General features: G+C 30.9%; 1 pseudogene; it reads right to left on the reverse strand.

Moving 5' to 3' along the window:
• Positions 1–1,958: 1,958 nt before the first annotated feature.
• On the reverse strand, positions 1,959–9,527 carry LOC131627749 (uncharacterized; annotated as a pseudogene).
• Positions 9,528–11,538: the final 2,011 nt, after the last annotated feature.

The following is an 11,538-nucleotide window of genomic DNA, read 5'->3' on the forward strand; positions in this document are numbered from 1 at the left end:
AGGTTGTTTTTGTGTGAGGAACAAGTGTTTAGAAATATTGGAGGCTTGAATAGAAATTTGAGAAGTAGGAGAATTCTTTATGGAAGAGAGAACTTTGTATTTTTGCTTGATACAAATGTGTAGGATTACATCTCTATTTATACTACTCTAAGGAGAACTCTAGACACACTAATTCTAGAGAGTTCTCAATTTTAGAGATTCAAAGAGTATTCTAGAGAATTTTACAACTATAAGAAATATCTAGACATTCCAAACACTACAAGAATTCTCTAGAAACACTACCCAAAATTATCTAAGCCCAAAATAACTAAGCCCAAAATACCAAATAATTAATTTAGGCCCAAATCAAGTTTATATTTCAACATGGGTGAGTTTGAAATGGTTGTGCAATAAAGTGACCTTAAAAACATCGCATGGCTACTAATATCATCTTTAGTGTCAAGCACACACAATATAAAAAATTAGACTCATATTACAAAAAAGTTTCATAGAAGTAGTGTTTCACAAAACATCAATCTAGTTACAAACTAACATAATACTATCATTACAAAAAGCATGATGAAACCGTTTGGAGAGCGACTCAAGTGCATCCGATTAACTTGGTTGATCAATCGATCGAGTTATCTTCAAACTTATCTGCAAAAGAAACTAACAGGTTAAAATGGTGGTAACACTATTATTTGTATAGGAGAAATTGAAAGCATAGCTTAAATTCTTACACTCGGAACCACCACCAAACTTCCATATCCACCATGAGTGGATTCTGGATTTGAATGTCCAATTTCTTATAATGGCAATGATGAAGTTCTTTTCATCCTAGGAGTAAATATTTTACCAACTGACAATGATCTTGAGATCAGAGGCTTTTCTCGAGGGCTGAAGCGGAAACTTCCAGAGTTGGTGCATTCGCTTTTTCAATATCAGAAAGTGTCCTATATTGAAGCACCATTTTGGTTAAGGATGACTTTCCTTTTGATGTTGCAGAACCAGGAGAATTATTTGTTAGAGCATCGACCGAGCGAGAAGTCATCAGAAAACTCTAAGACAAACTGCTATACATCAATAATCAAACTCTAAGACAAACCAACAAACACATTTCTTCGATCCTTGCCTCTCACTTCGACCAAGAACAAAATCATTGCCTCATGCAAGCCAAAAATAAAAATAAAGCCAAAAAAAGCCGGTTTTGAAGTCCTGGCATATTCATCAATACAAATAAACAAACAGAAATTCCATAGCAAGAAAAGCTATATTCATAAACTATACATTGTAGTCTCATGTAGATATGTAGTAAATTAGCAACAAAAGATTAAATTCCCTACTCTATACGCAATAAGTTCTGCACTAGCTTAGTCATGAAAAGCCCACAAATATGAATTCAATTTTGATTCGAGTCTTGTTGATTTTCCACTATAGATTGATTGTGGCTGGATTCACCCAAACACAGCGTGTTTACATCTCTAACTCCTACACTATCAAGTGACGTAATACATGATGCACAAGATAACATGATTGAGCATCGATATCTAGTGATTGCCTTATGTGTCTAACATATTATATATGCAGCATTAGTCCACCAAATTATAATTCAGCATGGTCATACTGTATCTTATCAAGAGTAAAGAACTGCACAAGTGAACCAGTAAGAAAGTTCAGTTTCCCGTTTATAAGTATATTCATAAACTGAGATAATTATCACCATTACTTTGTAGCATGACTGGTCTCAGAAAAACCTAATTTCAGTATCCAATAATATATAACCTTTTATAACATGACATAAAGCCACAGAGCCTAGTGTGCAACTTAGACAACAAGTGAGTATTTCCAACAATGCCTACATATGGGAGATATATATTCTCGCATGTCCAAGCGAAAGAATTGGTTTTTGCAAGTGAAAATTTACGCCTAGAACGTGGAACTACAATTGTATCACAAATAATTTCAGGGGTTACACTGTCTCAATGAAACCATGTTTCTCCAAGATGGCAACCGTCGCTTCCTTTGCGCTGCAAATACCAGGTGAACAAAACACAGTTAATGAACTTGTATGCGACATAAAATTCATATTTGTAAAATATCAAATGTTTTACATTGTAATCAAAGAACTGGTTTCATTCATACAAACAACATCCTTAATCATCTAACATGCAGCTCACAAGTAGATTTGAACCTACACGTCCGGATGGAAGCGTACCGCCATCATAAACAGAAGCACAGTGTTCCCATAGTTTTTCAAAATCTTTGATGCAAACACTACTTGGTTGTCCACTTAGGTTTGCACTGGTAAGGGCCAAGGCAGTTCCTGAACCACGGGCAGTGAGCCTAATGAAATTGCAATCAGGAACTCTAACTCCTATACTATCAAATCCCGGGTTCAAAGATCGTTCAATAGCACTTAATTCTCCTGTAATATTCAAGCATATAATAATTCATTTTCCGTTACACATACACTCACACGCAGAGACAAGTGTGACATACAAACCTCGTTTAAGTACAACTGTGACAGGCCCGGGGAGGAGAGAATCAAGCAGACCATGAGGTAAATGATCGACTAGAGCAAAACGGTCTATGTCTGATACGTCACCAACAAAATAGCTAGCGGGCTTGTATGTTTACGGCCTTTAATCTCATAAATCCTGTTAACCGCTTCCAACAGGCTGCCAACAAGCCCCAACAAAAGGAGGTAAGAGGTAATTACTAATCATTCAAAACAAGTGAATAATAATAGGTTTAAATCTTCTAAGCACGGGTACAGACACGGACACCGACACTATCATGTTTACACCAGTAATAATTTAAAAAAATGAATAAATTGAACATAATCACAGGTGTAAATGTCATATCGTTTTCAGAGGTGTTAAGTCTAAATACATGAAAAATGTGCAAGGCGAATGAGATTTTAGACAAAGTGGTTAACACATACATACAAGTAAGACTCACAAAAGCAAAACAGGAAGAATTTCGATGTTACACGAAAATAGCATACCAAGCATCACAAGCAAATCCGTATAATGTATCAGTGGGAACTGCAATAACCTTCCCAGCTTTCAAAGCTTGAACGGCCTCTGCAGTATAAGCCTCCGTTGCAGGATGAACCACTCCAATCTCAACATCAAGACCCATGTCACACCTTTCCATACTCCAAGCCATATTTTTGGAGAAACCCCTTGTATAGTATAATGTGTTAGATTAATAGTATAATGTGTTAGATTTTTTTGTTAAAGAAAATAAATAATATAAAAGGGCTATCCGCGACCCGGTTGGGCTAGCCCGGTTAAGCTTCGGACTTTTATCGAGTTGGGCTGAAAAGCCCGGATGACAAATGGGCTTTAATTTTTATGTTCAAGCCTGGGTCTTTTATGGGCTTTTGGACCAGCCCAGTTGATTTGGTCCGTTTTGCCAGCTTTAAATATATTCTATGAGAATTTCTTTAAAGACCCTCTTCTCTTCTTGGTCATCCTTGCTGAAATTCCCTAAATGTCCCTTTACTTCGGAAATGCATCTCCGAAGTTGAAAAAAAGTGATTTCGGAGATGCGTTTTCGAAATCACTTTTTTTTAACGTAAAAAAAAATATTTCGGAAATACATCTCCGAAAACAACATTTCGGAAATGTATTTCCGAAATAATGCGCGTTTTGCTGTTTAAACAAAACAGTCTCCTCCCATTTTCATTTACCCTAAATCTTTCAAACACTCTAAATTACTTCTCAAGCAAACACCAAAGGCACTTCAAAGACTATCAAAGGCTACTCCAAAGGCTCATAGACCACTTCTAAAGCACCTCAACACCTCAAATTTGTAAGTTTTCAAAACTTTCAATTTAGGATTGAAATTGATATTATGGGTGTTAAAAATTAGTATAATGTAGTACATTTAAGTTATTATATGTTACAGGATATGTTAGGAGTGTTAGGAAGTAGTAAAAATTTGATTTTGATGCACTTAGGACAAGGTTTTGAAGTTCTGTAAAAATGGTGTCGCAGGGGGTTTCAGAAGTGCATTTCCGAAAACACCTCTCTGACCAGTTTCAGAAATGTGCTTCCGAAATATACACAGAAATATTTTATTTTTTTTTATTTTCTTGATTGTTTCTTGTTCTCATGGAATTCAATTTTTTCAGAAAAATGGCAGGCAACCCCGCACGTCTCAGACAAGGCAGAGAGACCCAGACAACGTCGGTTAGACACGAGCGGACGTCACAACTGGCAGCGACACAGGGCGTCGCAGCTGGCAGTGTCAGCTAAACACCTTTTTTTAAATAAAAAAAATGATTCCGGAGATGCATCTCCGAAATCACCATTTTCAGGACTTCCGAGGTGCACTTCCGAAATATATGAGCGTTTTTGAAATTTCGCTCCAGTTTTCTAAGAAGGTGGGGGGGTGGATAAAGAAATTGTTTAAAAGTTTGTACCGAAAAATATATCAAGTTTGTACGGAAAAATAAAAGACAATTTCTTTGTAGACCCCCTGTGGGGATAACCCCTGCTGAAAACCCCAAAATACCCCTGCTTCGGAGATGCATCTCCGAAGTATTTTTTTTCCAGATTTTTCCAGAATTCGGAGATGCATCTCCGAAAACACTCATTTTTGGGTGTTTTCGGATATGCATCTCCGAAAGCACTTATTTTCCAATTTAAACGTTGGCTTTAAAGTGTCAGACGTTTTTTCGGAGATTCATCTCCGAAAAAATTTGGGATATTGGTTAATTCGTAAATGCATATCCGAAATATCTCAATATTCTAAATTTGACGTATCAAAGTTTATTAACAAATAAATTAAAACACAAACTAAAAAAAATAAAGATGATAAACCGTACAATAAATTAAAACACAAACTAAAAAAAATAAAGATGATAAACCGTACATTCAACTAAAACCAAAAATTCATCGTAAAATAAAAAATATTAATATTCCAAATATGTCATTGGTAAATTAGTCGATCAATTAAATGCTACTATATATATTAACACGCAAATTAAAACACCGACTAAATAAAATAAAGGTGATAAACCGTACATTCAACCAAAAATACATCGTAAAATAAAAGAATATTAATATTCCAAATTCATCATTGATAAATTAATCGATCAATTAAATGCTACTATATATATTAACACATAAATTAAAACACAAACTAAATAAAATAAAGGTAATAAACCGTATATTCATATGAGAATGTCATATTTATATGAGAATGTGAGAATGAATCTGAGCTGTTGGATTTTAAAATAAATGGTAGAGATTATGAGTGAATCTTTTTTTCTCTCTCCTACATCATTTATTTCAAAATGTAGGAGAGAGAAAAAAAGATTCATCCATAATCTCCACCATTTATTTTAAAATCCAATGGTTCAGATTCATTCTCATATTCTCATATAAATATGGCATTCTCATATATATATATATATATATATATATATATATATATATATATATATATATATATATATATATATATATATATATATATATATATATATATATATATATATATATATATATATATATATATATATATATATATATATATATATATATATATAGGGGCGACTCAAGTGAGAACACTTGGTTATAATGAGAAATGAGAACAATCAATTATAGTCCTTGGATTCTATTCAATGAAATTTGTGGTATAGATTATATCTTACTTAAAATAAACATACAATTAAAAGTTACACACAATCATTTTTCTCAAATCTCAAAATTAATTAGAGAATCTCTTATGAATAAAATTAAATATTTCTTTCTTAAATAATTTTAATTCAAAATTATAAAAAATTATTTAGAATTAAAATTTCATAATTTTTATAATAAAATATTTTTCAAAATGATTTTTATAAAAATATTTTCACTATAATTTTTAAAAATTCATAGAAAAAAGATAAAAATATTTAAATTTAATTTTAATGATTATTTATTTTAAATAAATTAAATTTTTTTCTGTGCCGAAGAGATGTGATGCTATAAAATTCGTAGTTTTAAAAAAAAATTATAACAAACAAATATATATCATAAAAATAGCGATATTGTTAAAATAATTTTATAACAAAATCTGATATAACTATTTCTATAATATTCATATTTACAAAATTTAAAATGCAGTACTATTAAAAATAAACAACACTATCAAAACTAGCATATATTAAAGATTTCTTATTTTAACGTTTTTGTAAAATATAATTTTCATAGCATTACAAATATTTGGTTAGAAAAAAAATATACGTGAATTGAATTTTTTTGATGATTATATGAATTGAAATTAAAACGAGATTGCAATTTAAATTTAAAATAAATAATTTAAATTGATACTTATTAAAATTTGAATAAGATATTTTAATCTTTTTTTCTATGCTTTTTCACTTTAGATTTTTAAAAAATATTAAAATTTCAAATTATAGTAAATAAATTTTTATAAACTCATTATTGAGAATTTCATTTTGAAATTATGTAATTTTACTTTATTAAAAAATTTTATAATTAATGTTTAACAAATACTAAATATAAATATCTTAGAGAAAGAAATATTAAATTTTATTCATAAGAGATTCTTTAATTAATTGAGATTTGAGAAAAATGATTGTGTGTATCATTTAGTCGCGTGTTTATTTTAAGTAAGATATAATCTATACCACAAATTTCATTTAATAAAATCTAAGGGCTATAATTGATTGTTCTCATTTCTCATTATAACCAAGTGTTCTCACTTGAGTCGCCCTATATATATATATATATATAAAATAAAATAATTAATATTCCTTACTTTATTATATTAAATACATACTTTGATTAAAATAGTATACATTTAATTATATATTTTAATTAATATAATTAATTATATTATTAATACAATTGATTCACCTTGATTTATGTTTTTTGTATCAGACAATTTTTCGAAAGTGCGTCTCCGAAATATTTCAAGTGGTGAATTCGGAAGTGAATTTCCGAAGACACTCCTTTCCAAAAAAAAATGGTGTTTTCAGAAACGCATCTCCGAAAACACATTTTTTTTTCCTAAAAATAACGTATTTTCGAAAGTGCACCTCAGAAATTAATTTTTTTTAACAAAAAATAATTTCGAAGATACACTCCCGAAATATATGAACATTTTTAGAATTTCGCCGCAGATTTTCAAGAAGATTAGAAGATCCATAGAAAAAATTGTCAAAATAAAATCACTTCTTAAATGTGAAATTAATACACGCGCATTTTTTATCTATAAACATGTCGCATCCATTTTTTTTTGACTAAAAAGATATTCATTCATTCAAATTGAAAAATACATCGATCATTACAAATTCAAGATCGCTAAAAATGGAAAAAGGTGAATCTGCAAACAATCTTGCAACACCTAGGTTAATAGCATACAACGGCAAGCTGAAAGTGCCTACAAATATGACAAAATAAAAGTCACCAGAATATTCATACTTCTGGATCTGCAACATTGACGCCCAAGACTTCCTCAAATCTGCAATGATTTGAAGTAAATGTGTCAATCTGAACCAACAAACACCGTACTAAGACGGGAAAACCAACAAACACCGTACTAAGACAGGAAAACTAACAAACACCGCACAAGACGATGAAAACTTAAAAACACACAAAAGAAGAAGCAAATTTATATGGATAACCACTTATTTAAATAAAAAGAGAAAAAAACGGTGTTGAGGGAGGGGTGATTTCTTGCAACAACATCTTAGCCGAATCTAATTTTCTTTGAATACATGCATACGACTTCAATGCGTAACTTCATTAATCTATTGTGTGGATAATATTCATAAATTACTTGTTTTTTTTTCTTCTTTCAATTGCGGGAATATTAAAGCATTTAAAAACAGGTAAAATTGAAGTCATTTTTTTTTAGTCATTTCCTACATGGCAATGCTAATCAGTGGGACTCTCGTTAAGACTTATTAATTACATCATAAATTTATTAATAATCTTTAAAAAGGGAGTTTATTAAGAGAGTTATTTAAGAAAGTTTATAAATAAGTGTTATTTAAGAACAAAAGTTAAAATTTTCGAAACATATATTATTCAACTTTCCATTTCTATTTTGTGTTTATAGCTTCTGCATATTTAATTTTTAACGCCTATGAATTTTTTAATTTCAAAAAACACTATCTTTTCTTTTTATATGTAGTTTAAATAATATATTATAGATAAAATGTTTTCTTTTTATTTTTTATTTATTTTATCAAAACATTTAAATATTAAAATTTATCTAAATTTTTATTTGAGTTTTTTAGTTATTATTTTTTCTTGCAATATTTTACTGTTAATTTTTTATGAGTTTTTAATTTTTTTGTTTAGTTTATTTTATTTTTAATGAATCAAGTTATCATATTTAAATGATAATAATATCGAAATAAAGATACAATATTTTAATTTCAAATTTCATTTAATTTTACATAAGAGAAAATAAATGAATAAGTTAATTTAAGTCAATTTAATAATTAAATATATTTAATTACTACTATTTTTTTAAAGAATAAAAATGTAGTTAAAGCTTATTTAATGCTCCTTATCCAATGTTCCGGGGGCACTAGTTAATTTTTTTAACCTAAAATATATATAAAATATATATAAAATATATGTATTCAATGCATTTGAAAATATAAATAATTAATTTTTCTAAAGAATGTTATGTTTATTGAATGCATTCATCTAGAATAATTTCTTTATTTTGAAGGTTTAACCAGTGTCCCGGGACACTCGTTAGCATGACCCTTATTTATTTTATTTTATTTAATGAAAACTAACTATCTCCCACTAACTTTTATTTTACTTTATTTATTATTTAATTTAATGAAAACTAACTATCTCCCACTAACTTTTATTTTACTCTATTTATTATTTAATTTAATGAAAATTAACTATCTCCCACTAACTTTCCACTAATTCATTGTATTTATTTATTTATTTATTATTTATTAATTTTTAAAAAGTAGAAAATATTAAAGTGACAAATAATAATAAATAAATATAATAAAATGATTATTTAATTAATTAAAATAAAACAATTACTCATTAGTGGGGAAGTTATATTCCATCCATTTTTTTTTCTAAACCTACCTATTTTCCATCACATATGAAATTAAGGTATTTTAATGAATTTGACATCAAAAATTAAAATATTTTAATAATTTTTAATATTATTTTTTATTTTTATTTTTTAAAATAGAAATACTTTAATTGATTCAAAAAACAAATAACCTATCAACTACCAAATATCTAAAAGACTAGAAAGCGTAAAATTCATCAAACACCTAACATTAGGATAGCAATATACTTCCTAAATTTCACATTATTCCACCTTTATAAACTATTAACTATTGTGTCTATATTTGTTTTTCCTATACTCTTCTTATCCACATTATTCCCAAAACTTTTGTCATTTCTATAAGACCATAACTCATAGATAGTCTTTGTGATGGCTAACTTGAATACGACAACTTTGTTACTTTTACCTTTAGCTGTCTTGATTAACCATTCCAATTCATGTTTCCAATCACCTGATATATGTTTCATTTGTATCCAATAAAGAACCTCTAGCTAAACATGCCTCAAGGTGGGACAGACAAAAAATAAATGATCTGATGATTCTTCACCTGCACACAGACAACATTTTACATTATCAATCATGCCAAATCTATTGAGTCTACCCTTGATTGATAGTTTACCATGGCAAGCCATCCATAGTATGAAACATGCGCGGGGACGAGCCTTATTTTCATACATTAATGTTCTCCACTCCACTCTTTGGTCGCATTTTAGGATAATATTATAGACATCTTTCATCCAGAACTTGAGTTTCATGATGATCTCATTCCAATTTTCCATATTCTTCACATGAACTCTTTGGTTGAGGATGACTTTCACGATCCATGAATGTGTATTTTTGATCTCATTCTAATTTTTGTTTATTGTTTTTAATTAACATACTTTTATAAATTTAACTAATTTAGTGTAATAACTTCAATTCTCCCACTATCAATTCTTTCTACATTATTTTTGGAAATTTCTTTACCCACCTCCCTACTTTCTTGGTCACCTTTGGCGAAATCCCCAAAGTGCCCCCTGTTTCGGAAATGCATTTCCGAAGTCATTTATTTTATGAGAAAAATGGTGATTTCGGAAATGTACTTCCAAAAACATGTTTTTTTTATTTATAAAAAACACTGATTTCAGAAATGTACATCGGAAATATTTTTTTTCCAGAAAATAGGTGAATTCGGAAGTGCATCTCCGAATTCACCCCCCCCCCCCTTTGAAGAATTTGGAAATGTACTTCCGAAATAAGGTCTGAGACAGAAGAAAAATGTGGGTGCACGAAGTGGCGCGATCTTAGATACCCGATACATATGATGCGGCTCGACGCGTCCAATGGCGGTCAGCTATGAAGTGGAAAAATGTCTCACATAGTCCAAATCTCGTCAAATCGACATACACCCGATCATACGCACTTGCTATTAGATGGACCATATCGGGGAATGACATCCACTTCAAAACCGGGGCGATACCGCTAAGTGATGGAACAAGTGAATCATGAAGTTTCTCAAAGTTTTCTTGATTTTCATAGAGTCGGGCGTAGATGTCCCGATGCGAAGTCAACTCCGAAATAAGTTCCCGTCGAATTAGAGTGTGATTTTCTTCTTCTTTTCCAAGCAAACCCGCAACGGCCCGATATCCACAGTCGTCGCCTCCAACATCAACTATGTTATCAATATATTTGTGCATAAAAAGCGAAATCTCATTAATGTAGATCATGGGAGATTTTTTTATCGGAGGTGTGCGAGGCGACTTCGAAATACGCGCTCCTTTGTTACCACTACACTTGGACTTTGGTGTCGGTGAATTCGGGAACAATGCATCAACATGTTCAAAGTAGGAAGAGATGGTTTGGTTGATGTGTCTTCTTGGGTATTTTTCGGCTTTTTCGGAGCACCTTTCGCTTTAACCGGTTGAGATGGCGGTTTCAAATCGGTGGTCTCCGGAAATGCAATTTTTCGCAATTGTTCTTTTATGTGCATTTTCATTGTGTCATCCGCTTTAGCAAACTTATCCATTATCACTTCCAACTCGTCGGATATGGTGATTTTGGAATCATTTTCTTTCGGCGGGTCAAAATCATCAAAACGAAGCTTCTTCCAATGGTCGATTACCTCATCCATGCATATCGGTGAATTCAACTTCATCTTTTTAAAAAGTATACAAGCACATGGAAGCCCGTATGTCTTTCTAATTGTGCACCCGCATGTAGAACTATCCGGACCCGTTGTCGTCGCCCGCTTCGCTTCATGAAACATAAAATTCAATCCCGAACGGGATATGTTGTAAATCAATTGCGAGAATAGATTTTGGTCCTTAAACCGGTGTTCCATAACCGTCTTGCTCCGACCGAAAGATGTTTGAATTTCATTGTGTTAATTTTCGAGCATTTGGTTCACGGTGTCCCATCCCCGACATAAATCTCCCTTGCTATCACCCAACCATCTCTTCAACACCGCATGTGCGGATTCAACTCGGTTAGTCGTAGTGC

This window comes from Vicia villosa, unplaced genomic scaffold, assembly GCF_029867415.1.
Source record: "Vicia villosa cultivar HV-30 ecotype Madison, WI unplaced genomic scaffold, Vvil1.0 ctg.000400F_1_1, whole genome shotgun sequence".
Classification (NCBI taxonomy): domain Eukaryota; kingdom Viridiplantae; phylum Streptophyta; class Magnoliopsida; order Fabales; family Fabaceae; genus Vicia; species Vicia villosa.